This window comes from Sylvia atricapilla, chromosome 1, assembly GCF_009819655.1.
Source record: "Sylvia atricapilla isolate bSylAtr1 chromosome 1, bSylAtr1.pri, whole genome shotgun sequence".
Lineage (NCBI taxonomy): Eukaryota > Metazoa > Chordata > Aves > Passeriformes > Sylviidae > Sylvia > Sylvia atricapilla.
The window spans coordinates 68816898-68835265 of record NC_089140.1 but is presented as its reverse complement, the minus strand read 5'-3'; the positions used below and the strand labels follow the sequence as shown (position 1 = coordinate 68835265).

Here is an 18368-nt window from a genome sequence, read left to right as displayed (position 1 = left end):
CCAGCACTGTGTTCTCTTTGGTGCTCCTTGGGACAGGGCTGCCTCTCTGATCTAATCCACAAAAATATTTGCCCTGTAAATCATGTATCCTGCAGAATCCTTAGGCTTTGAGGAGAGGAAAGGGGCTTCCTTTGCCTCTTTCCACCTCTCTACTTCTGTGGCCATGGCTGTTATTGTTAAACAATAAGTTGCTGCTTTGCATCCCAGATCTTGAATTTCAGATAGGGATGGCTGCAGCCAGGAGCACAATGTGGAAGAGAGGGAAGGCAGACTGGCATAAGAAGGAAAAAAAGTATTGTGGCTCAGCCCATTGAGTGTGAAAGGGCGGTCTCATACCCCTAAAGGGAATTACTCTTTTGAACTCCCTCTGGGGTAAGAACAGCAACATGTTAGCCATCAGATAAGAATTGAGCAGCCAGATATTTGCTCCTGCACGAGCATCAGCCTCTCTGCAGTCATGTGAAATCTCCTACTGGAATTTTCACACATTTGCCCAGAATAAACTGAAGATTATGTGCACAAGCTCTGTTGATTACCACCATTAAAAGAGCTGTGGCAGCAAGCAAAACCTGCTAACAGGCAGTTCATACTCAGTCTCCCTAATCTGGAAGACTAGGGGACTGTGAGGATGATGGCTTGGGGAAAGCATCTTTCCAGAGTAACTCTTTATGTATCTTGTCATGTGCATAGCTACATACCTGTCATACCCCTGCCTAATTTCTAGTACTAGAACAGTTCTGGGACATAGTTCAACACAGATCACAGTGTAACAGTCAATCATATCCTTCCTGGGGTGGAAAAAAATTAGTGGCTAACCCATATTCTCATATTTACTTGTGCTATTCATATTGCAAAAATCCTACCTATGATGTCTCCTGGGGCAGATGCTTTTCTTTGGCTTGCTGCTATTGATGTGCTGCTAAAAGCCCAGTGTTGTCAGCAATATGACAGAGACAAGATTCATGAAATTCAGGTGTGCCCACTGTCTCCCTGCACTTCATGCCATGCCAGGTCCAGAGAGGAATAGACTGTGACAAGTAGAAAGGCCAGATCTCAAAGAAATTATAAGTGACAAGAGCTCAAGAATGAACATTTGGGAAAGTGATTCATTTATAAGTGTATAAATGCTCTAGGATTTATTCCTGAGTTTACATAACTATTTCTACACCATCTGTTAAGTGGTTTGTAGCTGGCCAGTTAAAATCAAGAGCATGCTGAAGTGACCCTGCATGCATGACTCTGGAATACAGACAGCTTTGGAGTCCAAGTAAGAAGTGGACATTTGTTTTACAGTATTTTAATTTTAGTGTGCCATGCATGGCCCTCCTAACTCACACAGTAAAATACAGAGTTTCAGTCAAGTTAATGGAGAGACGGCATTATTAAAAGCCTGCTTACTTGTTTATTTCATTCCTGAACTTTATTTCTAATTCTCTTTTAATTTGTTGATGTGACCTGTGTTTTGGTGGAGGATGCACAGTACGTGCTCTTCTGACTGAAGATGCCTCACAGGCGCTCCAGCAAGCACATAGCTGTCATCCAAATGGGATGTTTAAGACTGAGAGCACAGAGCAGAGTGCTGTGGGGCATAGGACAAAGCTTTTCCCCCAGGCTGATGAAAGGCCCACCCTTGGCTTCTGCTGGAATGCTGTAACCCTTCTGGAAAGGAGAGCAGTAAAGATCAAAGGCAAAATAGTGCCAAAGAATGAAATTTAACAAAGATTCCTCACCCTGCCTAATTATCACATCACACTTTGAGTCAACATGCAAGGCTACTGGTGCCAGCTGTGAAAAAGGCAATTAATAACTTTAAACCTAGCATAGCTTCAGACTCAAGAGGAGAAGCTATGAAGAGCTGTGTACAAGTGGTAGACCCACTGTTTTCATCCCTTGATGAGATGCTGGTGAAGCATGTACAGCAGAAAATGCCTTTGAGAGACTTTGAGAAATATGATAAAGTCTAGACAGATATTAGAATGTCTCTGTTGTTCCTAAAAAGGTAGGGATGGCATTTCAAGAGGGCAAGTACTGCTCATCATCCAGGCTGGTGTTCTGCGCTGCAAGTGCTGTGGGGGGAGTAGCAAGCAGTTTGTGTTCTGCTGTCCTCACGTGAACTTCCCAAAGAGAATGTGTTGTTTAATAACACTTCAAAAAGAATCTAAGTTGTTTGCAACTAGTCTGATGCTGGTGTTCATCTGGGTTCGAAATCCCATCTCTGAGCCTGCGCTGAGGTTGTCACAAGAGGGCACTTTCTTGGCACTGAACGGCTCTGTATCAGAGAGGAAGGCTGTGGCTAGGGGAAGGCTGGGAGTCAGGGATCTTCAATTTGGTGCTGGTCCTTGAAACAAGATCTCTGTTTCTTCTTTTTAGCATGTGAATAACCTGTTCCAGATACCTTGTTGTACCTTCTCACACCACACACTGAGCATTTGCTATCAGTGACAGGCCTGGGAGACAGAAGGACGTTCCCCAATACCTGACGTATGGTTTGTGGAAAGCAGAATTTCATGATTAATTTTACAACACATTAAGGACAAAAAAATAAATGCCCAACCATGTTTTATATATACGTCTAGGAAGAAATCTATGTTATTTCTGAAGTTGTTTCAAAGCCATCTTGTTTCAATTTGAGATTTTGCTATAAAAAACCTTCTTAAAAGCTGCATGTCATTATGTTTTGACTTAAAATTAAAGGAACATCGTAACTCCTTTTATTTTGCTAATATTCCAAAAATAAACATTTTTACTTATAAAGCTTTTAGGAAAATTCATTCCTGTTTACAGTCCCAGCACATGCACCATGCTGGTTCCAATTCTGTCAGCCAAGCAGCTGTCCTGCCATTAACGCTCTTTAGCAGCTGTGCTCTTTCTACTACCTGGGGACCTGTTAAAAAGCGTTTACAGAGTTTCATGTGGACAGGTGTCCCTGAAAAAGCCATGCTGCCTGCAAAGGAATGCAATAAGAGCCACCTCTCTCCCAGCACCCTCAGACATTTCAGATATTTTGTTTCGGTAATAAAGGAGAAAAGCAAATTGTGGAGGTGCTCCACCCACCTACCACTTAGGTAATTAAAATAAGGAAGCTGTATAAGTTGTACCCTTGCAAAAGTGTCCCCTGGCACGTCTGCTTCTCTTTGTTTCTACAGCACTTTCATAAGTGAGCTGGAAAGGTGCTAATGAATGAACCAGAGCAGCGGTGATACTGTATGTCCCTGGCAGCTGCCTTTCTGTGTAGGCTGACACAACTGGAGTGTCTGCTTTCACACTTATAGCTTTGAAGACAGACACCACAGAACATTCACTCTCAACTTTGGAGACATAAACTGTCCTTTTGTTGGACAAAGGCACACATACAATTCTCTGCTGTATCTAAACACAAAAATATTTTCACTTATGTTAAAATCGATTCAGTTGCAGAGCTGGATGAGATTGTGGTCTTGAGAAAAATAACTCGGGTCATACCTCAGTGCTAACTGCAAACTAAATGTCAGCATTCATGAATGTGTTAGCTAGGCCAGCACACCAAATGTGCAGGATTTCCAGAAACAGCATAAAAAGAAGCTACCTGCCAACATTTTCATTTATCAAAGATCAAAGTTAGGTACCTCAACAAAAGTCAGATTCAGGCACTGCAGAACTGAGCTTGTTTGCTCACAGCCAGTGTGGCTTGCTGCTGTGCTATCGGCAAATTCTCCCTTTGATATTGGGCAATGAAGCTGTGGGGTTTTTTGTTTGTTCCTTACTGTTACTGTAAATCTTTCAGAGCCCAGTGACGTCTGCGAGGGTTCCTTGAGAGTGTGATGGACATAAGTTAATCCATGTTGTAACACCTCTGTTAATGCTCAAGTGCATTTGCATTATGACGTGTACATTTTGTGGTTGAAGGGTGTCATTGTGAGTGGTCTGGCAGAGGCTGCCAGCTACAAGCAAACTGGCAGAAAGCCTTCCAGTCAGGTTTGGCTGCCTGCAGCTGAATTAATAATGTTTTGCAATGTCTGAGATAAGGAGCAGTCTCTGAGGAAAGGTTTTGTCCCTACATGGTCCAAGTGCTTCATGGAAGTCCTTGGCCCCTGCAGGGATCTGTCACAAACCTGAGGGTGACCCACTGTACCTTGAAGAGCAGGAGGACAGATGTGCATGTTGCCAGAGCCTTTCTGTAGAGGTGGATGTGAGCATGTTGGTGACATGTCTGCACAAAAAAACCCTGCTGATTTAGCAATCTCAGACCCCAAATACAGCACTGCACTCTCAGACTTCTCAGTCAAGAGGAGCACTTTGTGTGGGAAACGGGGACATTTGGTCCAGGCCTCTGTCCTGGACCTCAGAGTGGTAAAAATCCAGAAAACATAGATTACATTACTGGAAACAGTCCATGGTTTTTGGTGTGTTAGATTGGGGATCAGTAAAAACCTGCTGTTGGCTAGTCCACCTCATATTTTTAACTTCTGGTATTTGGAAATAATTGTAAGTAACTATATATCTAACTGTCTAGCCCTCTCTGCTGGAAAGAAAGAAAAAAAAAAAAAGAAACCAATGGAGAAGGACAACCAATGGAGAAGGCAGTCATCCAGGAATGGGAACTCTCTTCTTATCTGCAGACCAGATAAGAAATAAAGACACACCACAGAAATCTTGGTTGAAAGCAGCCTCTGGATTTCAGACCTCTGCTCTGACTTCACCACCAAAATCCTGAGCTTTACGTTATGGTTTAAAAAGGAAGTGTTGTACAATCTTCTCACTACTTCTAGTTTTCCACCTGAGAGCCCCTCTAAGGAGTTCTCTCTTCTTCTCAGGGCTGTCCTGTTTCCATCAGCTTTACAATCTTCTGGTTGACTGCAGTTAGATTCTCCTTTTATGTATCTCTGGAGCAGATGGTGGGTACAATAAATGGAACACAGAAATTCAGGGAGGAAGGCAAAAACCATCACTTAGTGAAGTGCTTATCACTTTGCATAGTGAGGCATCTGCAGCTGGAAAACGACTCACGATGGCATAGCATGAAGCCCCTTGGACTAATTTTTTACTCCTCAGATTTATTTTCAGGGTTAAAAACTTTCAGTTAAAGAAAAATAAACAAAAGTGGCCAGCATTGCTCGTACAAATGTGACCAAAGGGGTTTAACCAGTAAAGGAAATAAGGCCGAGAGATTACCTTAAACTTCTTCCCTATTGAAACAATTCATTTCATATATTGCCACAATGCAACAACTTTATCTGAACTTCCTTTCAACCTCTATAAATATGTTCTTAAAATGAAAGCTGTGAATTAATATTTAAAAAATACAGTCTCTGTGTGACACTGGGCAACACTTATTGAGTAGTAGTAGCAGTAGAACTTGCTTCAAAATGGAGCATTACGTTATCAGATCAAAGAGGATTTAGTTGGAAAATATGCCTAGTATGTAAACTGACTGTAAACTTAATGTAATTTTTTCTGTCTTTTACTGAGCTTTTTTGCATAAAACTGTGGTTTGGAACTAACACTTACTCTGAGGCAAAGAATCCATTGAAATTGTTTGAAAAAATCTATTCAATAAGGTGGGTAGGTAAAACTATATTTTTTAATGTATGATAGACTGAAGTGAATTGTGAAATCTTCTGCTAGGGAATATCCCTTTTTGATACTCGTTTTTGGAAGGTGCAATTTTTTTCAGAGAGTGATGAGAAAATAATGAATTCAGAGGCAAAGTGCCTGTTTTAGGCACCCACTCAGCAGAGTGACAAGAATTGATGCTGTCATTCAGCAAAGACAGCATTGTTTTGTTACTGCTGGGATTATCTGCAGGAGGGCTCTGTGGGAGACTGTGAAAGAAGTTACAGAAAAGGAAGTTTCATATATGCATGACCCCAAAATGAATGAAGAAAAATAAGGTTGTGTATTTAGTTTTGGGGGTTTTTTGGGTTGTTTTTTTTTTTCTCCATTAATATTACAGCTCTTAAATTTGGATTCTTATTTGATTCATGCTCCTATAATGTGAGCATGGGTAATGAGCATGGGTATACCTGCTGCATTAGCTGGAGAAAAATATTCTGGAGAAAAGGAAACCATAGATGCAACAGAAATTTTAAGACTTGAGATCAAGGGAAAGACTGTCAGGCCCTAGACCTTTCCCATGGCTTTTGCTCTCCTTCTCTCAGCTTACTGCTCCTGTGTGGCTTCCTTCCCTTCCAAAGCTGTTTCATCACACTCCAAGCAGATTTGGCTGCATGGGGATAAAAAGGGGGCTTATAGATTTTAAAATTGTAGCCTCATGGTCTGTAGTCCAGTTTCTTGTACCACAAATGAGTATCAGCAAATCAGTGTGGTGTGGGTGAGAAAGCTCTTCAGTGTGTTTTGCGTAGGGAACAAGGGGCAGACCTAGGGAAGGCTTCCCGAGGCACCCAGGTATTTGCAGAAGGGCTGTGCTTCCATGCAGCCACTTGTGTTCCCAGACAGTGAAGGGTTTTGAGAACCCTCCTTGGTGTGCCATTAGACAAAAAGTTGCCAGGAAGCAGAGCAAGAGCCGCTGCTTTTAAAAGACTTTCACAAGGAGGCCTCACACCAGAGGGACCAGCCCTCAGTGTGTGGTAGACATCCACACACAGAGATGCTCAGGTGCACAGAGGAGGATCAGCAAACTTGGCCAGACCTTGTGCCAACAGCAAGCTCATCTTATTTCCAAATGAGGGCTGGGCCCCAGGAGGGACCCTGCACCTCCCACCCCACTCCCCCTTCTCTACCTGTGTGTTCTTTTCTTTCCTGAGGGGATTTTATTTCTTCCTTCCCCTGGCAACAGCTCCACGGCAGTTTTACCCTGCCAACAGCAGCAGGAGGCAAATGCTTTGTACACCTTGAAACAATTTCTTTTGCAGGCCACACTGTGGAATGAATCTGAGCAGCTGAGTTGCTGTCAGTGCAGAGGAGCTGAGTTCCTGCATGCTGCAGGGGCATGGATCTGCCTAAATCCCATTAACCTCAGCGGGAGATGGTTAAATGTCTGTTTGGGGCTTTGGGGAAAGCCGTGAAGGGCACACAAGAGAATGAAGACCCCTGAAGGATGAGGTGAATTCTGAAATCCTGTCTTTTTGTCGTTTAAAAAATATCACTTAAAATGCCAAGGTGAAAGTTGTTGGGGTTTTTTTCTGTTTTGTATTTTTTGGGTTTGGGATTTTCCCTTTTTTCTTTCAATTGTACTTATTTTCAACACATCCTGATTTAGGAAAGACAACTTGTGCCTCAGGAAAGCCAGGGATCCAGAGAAGTAATTAGATCCCCAAAGTCAGTTTGGAAAGCTCAGATGGCTCTTCTGGATGTCACCACTCACTCAAAGGACAATTTAGTTGGTGAAAGCACTCAGGAACAACTGCAAGACCCAAATTTTTCTGTGCAGTGAAGTTTGCATTTGAACCTGAACAAACATAAAGAATAGAAACTAGCAACCAGGTTGTAGTAACCCATGTTTATTGCCTGTGTTATTGCACAGGACCGTGGCATGTGGTCACGGTGAGAGAGGAGGAAGAGGCTACCACCATGATGGAAAAAATCTTACAAATAGTAGGAAAATGTACAGGATGAAGGCCTTTAATTGAAACATGAAGATTCAAATCTAAAATATTTGAATATAAGCTATATAGAACAAGATTGGGATAACTTCAACAGCCACCTAAATTTCTTACATACAATATTTAAGGGTTAAAAGCGCTCTCAAGATATTTGTCCCAAATTCCCTGTAGAAGGAAGCCTTCTTCACCGCAGCCTTGGCTGGCAGCAGCATTGAAAGAGCATTGTTACTGTGCTGTTACACAGCTGCCTTTTCTGTGTCCCCACCATAACTGATCTCCAAACCTGCCTGTCTGCATGCCTGCCTGCCAGGCATTCCCCCCTGGAAGGTGATGGTACCTTCATGCTGGCGCTTACCTGGAGAAGCTCATTCTAATTTTCTGCTTATCTGCCAGAGCAGTGTGATCAGACACGCCATTTGAAAGGTGTATTGGGGTTTCTAAGCCTCATGAAACAAGGCAGAGGTTAACCCAGGCAACCATCAGGCTGTAGTTGAAAATTGGCCTGCCTTCAGAGGATAAAAGAGCAGTGGGAGGGTCTCTTTAGGCAAACACAGCTATCTAGTGAATTGCTAAAAAAAAAAAAAAACAACAAAAAACAACCAAAACCTTGATCTTCAGGATGCAGAAAGAAGGAGCTTTCTGAACTTGGAGAAGGTTGGTAAACAGGAGGTTGACAGCCAAATATTGGTGCCCCCCCACATCGAGGGAATGGGGACTGTGTTGCATGGATGCGTTCATGGAGGAGGGCTTTGCTGTGCAGAGACACTCTGGGGTCAGGTGTAGACAGCAGGATTCTTGCAAACCAGATAGGTAAAGTCACCTCCTCAGAGCTGGATCTCAAATGAAACCTGGGTCGGCTCATGATTGCAGGGTGGAACCAGGAATTTCCATGGCTTTGATCAAATTCCTACAAAAGTAATGGTTGTGGAGATGGCTTTCTTTGAAGTCTTGAATTTGAATTTTGAGAGAATCCAGAATGCAAGCTAGAATAGGCTGAAATTAGTTTCAATAAAGACATTTGGGGAAAGAAAATAAATAAAAACCCAAACTATGAACTCTCATGGAAATGAAGGTGTTTCTTAAATACTCTTACAAACGTGATGGAAAATGTAGATCATGTTTGGAATCACCTTGATAAAAAGATGGTAACACTCAAAATGAAAAAAACTGTAGTATTTTCACTGAGGAGCAGACTGAGTTTTACACATTATGTTTTCCCTCTTTTTTAAAAGAATATTTTCATTTTTTAGCAGAAAGAATACAATACAGACTCTTTTGTGATAATGCAGTGTTGTGAGGAGCAAGGTTGAGAATTTTCTCCCTGTTTTCCAGCTTGCAAAATCTTGAAAAAGATAAATAGGCCCTCATTTGTTCCCTAAACCTTCCTTTGGGAAAATCTTTCAACCTTCCAAACAATTTTTTCTCCCGTAAAAATTCTTTTGAGCCAAAACTTGAACTTGGTATCAATCTCTAGTGCAAATGGAACATAAAATCACTTTGCACAAACATTGGTGATCAGAGATAGCTGACCTTAGCCCTACTCCATTCCTTCTAGGGATTACTGTAACTGTGGTTATTGAGGAGGTAGGAGAAATATTTTAATGGGACTCCAGATGTGGTTTGCATCTCTGTGTGTGTACATGAAAATATTATATTTATGTGTATGTATGTGTGTATATATGTATGTGTGTGTGCTTGTGTATGCATGTGTGCATATATAAAGTACATGGATTTGTGTTTTGAGATTACTGGAAACTCATATGGAGACAGTGACATTTGATTGCATCCTGTGAGATGAATAGTTTACACATAGCTGAAGAACAGAGTCACTATTTAAGCTGTAAAATATTCTGGTTTGCGCCACTTTCATCTTGATAGACGTTAATGTAAGTTTCTTTTGCCAAACTGAAGATAAACTGTTTGTCTTGCAGTCTCATTCCAAAATAGAGAAATTATTTAAGTGCCTCGCCCCTAAAAGGAACAGTATGTGATGAAACAGAATATGCCTGAACTTATATTTAATTTTGCTGACAAACGTCTTTTGAGTGACTGACTGCACCTCAGCTTCTTTTCCAGTCCTTTATTTTTATGAGTTTTTTTAAAGACTGATCTTTCCACAAACTGGTGACACAATGACATTTCAAGATTGGAATTCATCAGAACACGTTTGATGAAATATATTTAACTAAAATATGCTGCTTCTTGGACGCCAAAACATTTTGCAGAGGTGCTGGTGTTGATGAATGGGGAGTTTTCTGTATCCCAGATTGAGGTCTCTGGTTATGTCTGATCTGAAAACTTGATCTCTCTAACTCAGAAATAGATGTTTCAACGCAATTCCACACCCTTCCATTTTAAAACTTTTTGTTTTCATTTCAACACCATACGAAAAAATTGGAAAACCTGCACAGTTTTGAAATGGACTTATTCCACTATCACCCAGCCAGCTCTGCTCGACACCTTCTCTCCCACAAATGCCTTGTGCCAGGTTTCCAGAAATGGGCGTGGGGCTACAGCTATAGTTTTTTTAAACTCAGAAGTCACCTGTCATCTCACTGTAGCTTGAGCTTCCACAGAGTTCTTTTTTTCCACTGAGTCAGGCTGTCAGAGCAGACCACAAGCTCACACGCAGCCAGGGCTGTGACTTGGCTGGTTGGCTCTGGGTGCTGCTCCAGCCACCCTGGCTGGTTTCAGCAGGGCCACTGCTGTGGGTACATTTTTTAAACACATACAAACAAACCAAAAAAAAGTTTACAAATGTTTGCCTTCAAATTCCTGCACAAGGGTAACTTAATTGAAACCCACACCTGGTTGAACAGGGTTTGACTGCGCCAAAGAAAGCCTCTGTGCCTGTTTCATTTGAAACCAATGGAGGGAAGATAGTTCGTTAAGTCTGTGGTTTCCAGAAATGTCTCTGATGTGGAGCTAAACTTCTTATGTTTTGAACTCTTGTTTTGTTAAATGAGTGCAATGTTAGTTGTACAGCCTGAATTTTAATGACCTGTTTCTTGGTTTAGAAGATGGAGTCACATTTTCAACCTTTGAGGCTGTGGTTGGAGATTAGGTAGATAAGTTAAAAGCCTGACCAACTCCCCTAATTAGGTTTTGGTTCTTGCAGTATATGCTGAACTTTGTGGGTCATGTTTCCACACACTGAACTCTCAGTCCGTTTCCCAACACACCTTGAACTTAGAGTAAAACTTGAGATTTCTTATCAAATGTATTTTTTCTTTGGGTTTCCTGGAAGTCCTGGGCTATACTTGCAGAAAAATACTTTTTTTTTTCCTTTTCTCCTGAAATTAATGTATCCTTTGAAGCTGTGAATAGTTTTGAAAAGTGCCTCTGGTGTTAGTCAAAATAGTAGCAGCAAATACTAGGCTCTTCTTTGAAAAGCAGTAGACACTTCCATCACACTTGTTCCATAGAGGACCTTGTGTTGGCATTCTCAGAAATACACAAGGGACAAATTTTCCAAGAGGTCATAACCTGCCAACTGTATCAGGAATCAAAAGTAAATAGTGCTTGGAGAGGTGGGCTCCTGGTGGAACTTGGGGTGACCGAAGAGCCATTGGAAAATGACCTGCAGACCTTTGGGAGATGCATCCTTGGGGATGGTCTGCTCAAATAGTTTGACACTGGTGCCTGTAAAATTTAGTCTGATGGATTGTATAGGGTAAACCCTATTAAAGGGTTAAACTACCAGCTTAAACTACCTCACACGTGTGCTCCACAGCTGGTGGGCAGGAATCAAAGAGGAGCTTATAGGGGATGTCACTGAGATGAATGCAGAACATTAAGGCAAAAATATCCAACTCCACCTTCTCCAAGTAGAAATTTATCATTGTGCCTAGCTCTTACAGTGGGTGGTCTCTGTACTACTAATATGACCTAGCTGTTACAAAGGTATTTCTATCCCTCATAATTTTCTAGTGTTTACTTACCCTTGCTGTGACACTGCTATTGACTCTGAAGTTGTAATTATAACTAATAATTCAGTAATCCTGATGATATATTGCAACAAATTGACCAACAATTACATGGGAAACAGTATTGTGGCAGTCACCAGGGACTGCCTGGCATCAGACAACTTTAATTCGAGCTGACTAATACCTTATCCAGCCTCCAGGGTGCAGAGGATTTTGAGTGCTAAATGCTAACATTTCTATTCATTTATATGATCTTAGGAAATGTCAGGTTGCTAGTTGTTCAAATAAAGGAGGCTCCATTTGCAAAAACAGCATAGTTTACAGAGCGCGGGGGGAAAAACATTTCAGCTGCTGTTAGCTTTAGCTGAAACCACCAGCATCCTGAGTTGTGAAGATCAATCAGTTCTGTAGGAAGAAGTGTTTGCAGAAGTGTCTGGCTCCCCTACAGGCACTTAGCTGAAATTTCTTCTTCCTGTATTCAGAAAATACTTTGAAATTCGAAATATATGTGTAGCAATTTAAGTTGGTTACCCAAAGAAAGACTATGCACATGAACTGGAAAGAAAAACTGCCCTTCCCCACTCCAGCCTCTGCAAGAATGATGTTTCTATTTCGGTGAAACATGTGGCATGTGTCATTCTTTTTTTTTCAATATAGTAGTGAGATGCAACATGACAAGCTCTTGAGATTTATAGGCTACTTGTAAGGGATCCTTAAACTACAAATTAGGAAAATACAGTCCTTAACTTCTGTGTCCAACCTCAAAATACATATACATTTGCTTTAAAATAATGCACATTTTCCACAAGGCGAAATCAGAGTTTGTAACAACCACCACAGGAGAGATCATCAGATACCTACCTGTCTGTCATGTGGAGGGCTGCCATTCCAGAGATCCCTGTGCTTTTCTCCATAGCACCTGTAACACAGGTACTAGCATAATCCTTGTCTTCCTCTTGTACTGCATTCCCAAATGTAGCTCTGCTACAAAACCAGCCCCTCTGTGGTGGCTTCAGGGCAGTGGAAGAAATGCATTCAATTACATCACAAACATAACCATGGAAAGTTTAAAAGGGTTCAGCTTCTCCCATACCTTTCTTATCTTGCTTGTTTCCTAAGCTTTGGAACAGGAGCCTTGTTTAAACATAAGCTAGCATAACACCCTAATTTTAAATATGGACCTGTAGGCAGCAGTATAACATAAGTGTTAATGCAATAACTTTGAATGCAGACCTTAGCTGAACCCTAGAGCTGTGGTGGTTCTGCAGTACAAATACAGTCATTCAGGGGTGATCCTTTGCTTGGGTAAAATGCTTCCATTCAAAAGTAACGACAGTGTTTGAATTAATTAAGTTATAACTGAAGTTTTTCCATGATGCTATCTTAAAACAATAACCTAGCAGTGGTACCCACAGCCTAATCAAATTCAGGCTCTGTGGTTTTAGGTGATATACACAAACACTTCTGTAGACCTGAGGTGAAAAATGTGGAGCATTTCTAAGGGAATTAAGAACCTCAAACTCACCTTCTGAAGTAATCTTGCTACTTAGGAGCAGCTTTTTCAAAGTGTTTATTGCCCCTTTCAACAGTAGCAAAGGGTAAATGATAAATAGAGAGCTGCAAGTCATAGGTAGGGATTTCAGCAAGCCTGAAGTACCAGTGCACATGTCTGCAGCTATTCACACCTATGTACTTCTAGAAACCTGAGCCTAGATACCTCCCTATCTTTAAAAAAAAGGGAATTAATACCACAAAGCCTAATCATGAACTGAGAAATGTGAGCCACAATGCCATTAGAAAACAATTTTCAAAGGTATATTTTTCCCTCGAATTGTAAATAGGCTGCCTGGGAGAGTTTATTGTACGAGGTTAGTTACAGAGGTAACTTTAACAGGTGTCTGTCTGTCTGTCTGCTTAGCAATGTTGTTTAGCAAACCCATAGTTAGGCTCCCAAGCCACTGTTGAAAATTGTCTTTAGAGTTGCCCTGAAGCAGCTGTGCTGTACCTGGGAAAGGAATGCACAAGGAAACAGAGGGGTTAAAAGCAAATACTTGTAACAAAATAGATCTTTTTGTGTTAAAAGAAATCGTACCTCTTGTGTAGTATGCCTTCAAAATGTTAGAAGCATTTCTGTCCGAAGCAGTCCTGTGAAGGCAGAAGGAAAGCTCCTTAAAGGTTCAGGCTCACTTGGAGTTTTCACTGATAGAAATGGGTTTTGACTGCTGTCATGTATAAACTAATTTAATGTCATTTGTGATGGAAGGACATGTTGTCTCTTGTTCTTATTGCTCACAGACACTTTTCTTTGTGTACCAGAGAGACAAGAAATCACAGCATTTAAAAGAAAGAGGCAGCAAGGATTCTTCCTCCTGCAACAATTCTTCAGCCACAGGAGTTTCTGTAAGTGCTGTTTTGTGTCTCCCCTCAGCTTCCCAGCACTGTCCTACACTTTAGACTGTCATTAGCACAACTGGGTTGAGGTAACACTTTAATTAATCTGGTGGAATCAGGAAGAGGCTTGGGCATGGCTACGATGTAAGATACACTTGAGAGAATTTTTTACTGAGTCTAAACCAAGCTTGAGTTAATCCTGAAGCTAATTTGAGATCAAAAGCACATAGCCTGTTTGAAATCTTATCTGAATCAGACTGCCAGATCATTTAAGGCTAACATTAAATGAGATTGCTTCAATTACTCCAATCAGTCAATCTTGGTAACTGAGATTCAGTTCTTCAGTTCAGAGGCTGATCAACTACTGTAAGATTCAGGTAATAAATGGGGTAAATTACCTGCCATGTATTTCTTAGTGCTGTAGTTGAGCATCTGGAAAGATAGCTCCTCCACATTTGGACCACACCATGGCACAGACAGAGCTTGGGTTCACAAGTCCAGGGCTATTGTCTCCAGCATACAAAGGGCTCAGAGTCAGTGTTTGAGTTTTAACCTATTCTCAGTTTAGACACAAAAGAAAATCTCACCTTTCCAAGGGCACTGTCTTTCTCAATAGATTTAGACCATTAGATTAAAAAAAAAAAAAAATACTCTAACACTCTGTGAAAAAAGAGTGGCCATAGGAGATGATCAGTACGATATAAGATAATTATTTAAAAAATATTTTAACTGAACCTATAGTACACTAAATTTCTGGCTGAAATCCAGACAAAATCTGCTTATTTAAAAATGTACCTGTGTGTGAGGAGACTGGCTGTTTCATCTGCAGTGGTTTGTGTTAAAGGTAGATAGCTCAGATATCAGATTATATGCACAGAATTTTTGCAGATCTTTTTCCTAGAAGACCTTTTTTTTTGCTTTTCTCTTTTCATGATTGGTTTTGGCTTGCAGTTCCCATGGTTTAGAGTTCAGGTTGGGCAGCTGGAAATCAAAACTGGAAATGTGGGGCCAAGTTTCTGGCCTCTGCTTTCCGGTGCCCGCCCCAAGTATGGTCCCTGGGTACATCCCCTCCTCTCTTCCCAGACTGTAAAATGACTATCAAAGGGTTTGCCTTCCTCAAAAATTAGTTGAAGCCTCTGAACAACTGCACAGTGAAAAGGGCTTTTACTTTTCCCCCTGGTTTTAAACTGTTTAGGGCATGTAACTCCTATGTATATCTTTCATTTTAGTCATTCCCTCTTTTTTTGGAGTAGGAAGAAAGTATAAAGTTGTGTGAAAAAATTGTTTGTTTCAGAAAAAATTGTTGCTAATAATTGTTGCTCTGAAGTACAGATTTTCAGCTCTCAAAAATACAAACTTGTGATTCAAACTAGAACCAGACATAGGTATCTTCTTTTTCCTTGCTATAAATGCAACTATTTCTGCACCCAAATGGAGACTCAGAGTAAGGCCAACAGATTCCTCAGGCAGGGTGTGAATTCAGATAAAAGGCTGAGGCCCCAAGCCACCAAGTCACCTCCCATGTAAAAGAGGCCAGAGGACTCAATAACATATGTACTTTACAGCATGGCAGTAATAGTGGAATTTTATAGTGGCTTTCAGTTATAGCCTTGAAATTGATTTCTTTACCTTCTGTGTATCAAATATGCATAACACTTGCTGGGAGCAAACCAAGGGATGTGCATTACATCCCAGTACATCAAACGAGCCCCAGTGTAATGTAGCCACCCATTTATTTTGGGTGCCAATGTTATATGGTAAGCTACACAGCTCAAATATGTTTGCCTCTCTTTCCACATATACTTCACAAGTTCACAAGACATAATAATATTAGCAAATTGTTATTTAAGAAAAAAAAAAAGGCAAATTCTTTGGTAAATATAATAAACATCTGGTTGTGACTAGGGAAGAGATTTCTATTTGAAGTCCAAGAGGCTGATAATGCTTCTCCTAAAACTATCAACAAAATCCCCTCCTTCTTTTGCCCCAAGGCCTAAAAATATCTTTTTCTTTTCCCCTTTGATATCCTGACACTTTGTCTCAGAAAAGGTCTAGTAGGAAACCCTGCTTACGATCCAAGGGAAAAGTTCTTATCTATTGCCTCAAACTACAGCTTTTACCTGCTTAACACCTGTAGTTTGGTTGATAACACTTTACAAGATGCGATAAAGACCCTTAATGCCATTAGCAATTTTCACACCCTGGCAATCTTTGCTCAGTTATATGTTCTGTTATTACAGTAGTAGTAGTTTCTATTTTCGACTGCCAGCCAATTTATCAGGGTGTGCAAACCTCAGTGAGGACATGCAGTCCCGGCACGAATATGACCAAGCACATTCTTGTTTCATGATTAGATCTGTAGGAAAATGAGGAGGCAGTGCCTGCAGTTGCTTTGTATTGTGAAGCAGCTGTAGACAAACCTGTTGCTGTGACAACGTGAGATAGCAGTTGGGAGATTTGGCACACAAGCTCAGCCTGAAAAAACTTCTTATTCCTGTCTGTGTCTTCTCATATATGGCATACAGCCTGGTGAGATCCCACAGAAGTTTGCACACCAACCTTCAGACACCTTTGGGAACTGACAGATATTTTAGCAAAAGCACAAACCCGTACTTGGTTCTGCAGTTTTATTAGTTCACAGCCCCAAATTTTGGAATATCATACTGGCTCAGAGGTCCTGGTTTTCCCCTGATCTAGCTTCTTGTGTGGTTCCTCTTTGTTTTCACAAAATGAGTGCATGCTCCTCTGTAGTAGTGTAAATGAGTTTTCCCAGGTGCCAGGCAGAACATCAGAGATTCAAACTAATAAAAAGAAGCAAAGAAAAAAAAAAGAAGGAAAATCAGAAAGCAGGATCATCTTAATGTCCCCTGGGGCTGTACAGTTGCAGCAGTAGGTAAAGAAGATTTCATCAAGGTGGATCTGGGAGAGAGGGGTAAGCCAACCCTGCCGGACATCCAGAAGTTGAGGGCCATCCCTTGGACTGCTGGCATTTAAGGGCAGTCCTGCCAGATGAGGCTTAACAGCATTTACACCTACCAGTCTACAGGACAAGGCAAGAAAAGATCAGTTCCAGGTCCTCCAAGTGTGCCAGGTTGGTCTATACTTTGGTCTTCTTCCAAGGCAGTGCTGCTCTCTGTGCCTCCAAAGCGTCAAATACCACCCTGAGAAAAATGTTCTCAACCACTGAGGTTTTCTGTAGAAGGACACATCACTCAGATCAGCTCCTGCATTAAGGTTATTTAATAAACAAGTATTGCTACCCATTCCAGGTAAAATGGCAGGTGCCAGCTGGCTGGAGTTCTGTCTGTGGAAGAAGGCAGATGTCTCCTTCCCAACTCTCTTTTGCATCACAAAAAAAAACCTCTTCAGGGGGCGCAAAGACAGACAATGTTTGTAGCTCTTCCTGATCACTCTTTCTGTAGAGAAGTGTTTTAAGACTTCTTTTGGTGTGTGATATTTTTAAATAATAACATCAATGATCTTTGTAAATGACAGAAAGTGATGCCTTAAATACCTGTTCAAAAAACAACTGTATTATGATCTCATCAGCAGGATAGTTGTGCTTTCTAATTGTTCACTTCCATTGCAGAGAGTTGCTAATTAAAGATGTCATGTAGACCCACACAGGAAGGAAAGAATTTCACAAAATATCCTGTTTCCCACCCATCGGATGGGAATAGAGTGGGGGGAGAGAGAATGAATCAAAGGATGAGCACAAGAATATAAAGCTAAAGCTGCAATACTGACAATAAGGGTTTGTTCTTTTCCTCAGGAGCCTGTCCCAAGAAAGGATTCCTGATGGGACATTTCCTGTTCACATTGCTGTCTTTCTCATGAGAATCCACTCTCAGACCCCATGCCTCCTTGTGGACTCTGACAGATGGTGGCATCCAACTGGACCCTGACTGAGCAAAGCAAGGAAGAGTCAGTGACATGAGACAATATTGGTGGTGCTGGAGTGTAAGGCATCATCCACAGCCAACACTCATGTTACAAGAACTGCAACAAGAATAAAAAATACTTATGTGATTGCTTGTGGCCACTCCAAAGAAAAACAGTGCAACAGATCTCAAGAATGCAAAGATGCTTCAAGAGCTTTATTCTATGTAGCTAATGCATGATAAATTATACCTGTGATCTCCTGTTCCTATGTCAAGATTTCTTGAGAATTGTTAAGGGTCTCTAAAGCTTATCAAGAATGCTTAGGAATAATGAAATATATTTGATACTCTGTACAATTGCCCTTGGAATGTTCTGCCAGTGACACTTTCAGTCTATATTCCTACTCCCCTCTGTCTTGAGCATTTTGGAAAGCATACTAAGTAGATACGCTGTTCAGCTGTGCAGTGGCATGCTGTGTCTATGTAGTGGCACCCTGCATCTCTTATTGAGAAACTGGACCCTTCCATTAGTAATTCCCACATTCTGGGCCTAGAAATCTCTGTCATTAACTTGGTATCTCCTGTAGATGCCAGAAGGAACCTACCCAGGCAGTACCTGACCTATGGAA

The 18368-nt window shown here is 41.2% G+C and overlaps 1 long non-coding RNA gene across 1 annotated transcript in view; it reads left to right on the top strand.

Annotated features, from left to right (window-relative positions):
• Positions 1-17947, top strand: part of LOC136365449 (uncharacterized) — a 161860-nt gene extending 143913 nt beyond the window's left edge. Inside the window, exons 3-4 of the long non-coding RNA XR_010744366.1 lie at positions 13786-13867; positions 17631-17947. This is a non-coding gene — a long non-coding RNA (uncharacterized lncRNA). The remainder of the gene's footprint in view (positions 1-13785; positions 13868-17630) is intronic.
• The last annotated feature ends 421 nt before the right edge of the window (positions 17948-18368 follow it).